Raw genomic sequence first — 2078 nt, 5'->3', positions numbered from 1 at the left:
ACCACGCCCAGATAATTTTTTGTATTTAGAGTAGAGATGGGGTTTCACCGTGTTAGCCAGGATGGTCTCGATCTCCTGACCTCATGATCTGCCCGCCTTGGCCTCCCAAAGTGTTGGGATTACAGGCATGAGCCACTGCGCCCGGCCAAGTCTGGGGTTCTTAAACCCTGGTTTTTATGGTCTCCTCACCAGAATGTAAGTCCTGAATATGGTACTCTGAACCAGTTCAAACTCTTACCAAAGTAGCAGTCCTAAATCTACAATCGCCTCACTAAAATAAGAGTCCCTCCTCTTCTATTTCTTGTTTCTCCTATTTTCACACCTTAGAAGTTTGGTCTTATTTTTAATCAGAATCATTTCTTCCGGTCCTCTCACGATGAGAGAAATTTGCCACTAAAATCCTGACTCCTCCATTTGCCTCTACCCACAATTCCTCAGCTCTGCTGTCGACTTACCCACAGGCTTGGTGGGGACAGCAGGTTGACCTGCAGGGATGGGAGAACCCAGGGGCTCCTGCTGTCTCTGGGTCTGGTCTCTCTGGGGCTCTGGGACTGGGTCCAGCGTCCTACTGGTGTCATTGGTGCTACCCACAAGACGGACCGGAACCACAGGCACCAGTGGGGGTGGTGGCAGGACCTGGGGTGACGGAGAAAGTCAGGTGTTATTGCACTAACCCTCAGGCCAGGAGGCCTGGTCTCAGGGGCAGAGATGGTGGATAAATCTCCCAGCTCCCAAATGACCTGGACATCTGGCAGTAGGGGTGTCCCAGCCCCAGGAATAATCCTCCCCAAAAGCTAAACAACTTGGCTTTAAAGTGCAGACAGGTTGTGTGCGACGGCCCACGCCTGTAATCCCAGTACTTTGGGAGGCCGAGGCGGGCAGATCACCTGAGGTCAGTAGTTCGAGACCAGCCTGACCAACATGGTGAAACCCTGTCTCTACTAAAAATTGAAAATTAACCAGGCATAGTGGCATATGCCAGTAATCCCAGATACTTAAGAGGCTGAGGCAGGAGGATCGTTTGAGCCCAGGAGTTTGAGGCTGCAGTGAGCCGTAATCAAACCACTGCACTCCAGCCTGGGCAACAGAGCAAAACCTCCTCTCAAAAGATAAATAAATAAATAAATATCCATCTGGGGGTGTGACTTTAAGAGTTTTACCTATAGAGGTGTGCAATGGAGAAAAAAATTTAGAGTCGTTGAACACAATGCTATTTTGCCCCTCAGAGAGTATCTGGCAGTCTCTGGGGACATTTTTCATAGTCACAACAGGGAGAGTGGGGAGCCACTGGCATCTAGTAGGCAGTGGCCAGGGATGCTGTTAAATGTCCCCCAATACACAGGACAGTCCCCCACAAAAAGAACCAGGCAGCCCAAAGTGTCAAGAGTGCTGGGCTTGGGAAGCCCTTGCCAGAAGGCCCCAGACTTAAGTCTTGCTTTGGGGGCTCTGCACGGCTGCCTCATCTCCCCACTCTATTCGCCCCGGAGCTAAGACCTCCAATTTCAGTGACTGTACAAAGCATCCCCTCCTCCAATGAAGTAGCCATCTCCGTGTCCCCAGGCTGGGCCACAGCCCCACCACCTAACGGCTCCCTGATGCGCCCTGTACTGGGTTAGAATTGTCCAGCCCACGGGGTTCTTAACCATTGCAGATTCCCTGGATCCCTAAGACAGCCGGATTCTACCGGGCAACTAGAGACCAAGAATCTGTATTTTTCTCAAGCACCGCTCCCTTCAACCACACACACTGCCTGCCCCTATCAAGGGCACACAGCAGGTGGCCCAGTGACTAGTTGAGTGCCTACTGCAAGCCAGGCGCTATTACGCGATCCACTCGGGAATCTTGGCACATACTCCACTCTATGGTGTAGACACCAGGATCCTCCCCATTTCACGGAGGAGTAAACTGAGGTTCAGAGAGGTGACCCTAGCTAGGACAGAGACTCAGGGCAGGAAAAGGGCCCAGGTCCTCATGAGTGCCAGATTCCCGGGGAAGGAGGGAGGACAGAGAGGAGGGTGATGAACTGGGGGAGCGCGCGCGCTGGGTGGGGGGGCGCGGGGCCTCGCCGCGGCCTTCCG

The sequence above is a fragment of the Colobus angolensis genome, unplaced genomic scaffold, assembly GCF_000951035.1.
Source record: "Colobus angolensis palliatus isolate OR3802 unplaced genomic scaffold, Cang.pa_1.0 Scaffold39, whole genome shotgun sequence".
NCBI classification, from domain to species: Eukaryota; Metazoa; Chordata; class Mammalia; order Primates; family Cercopithecidae; genus Colobus; species Colobus angolensis.
Note: the sequence above shows the minus strand (reverse complement) of the source record.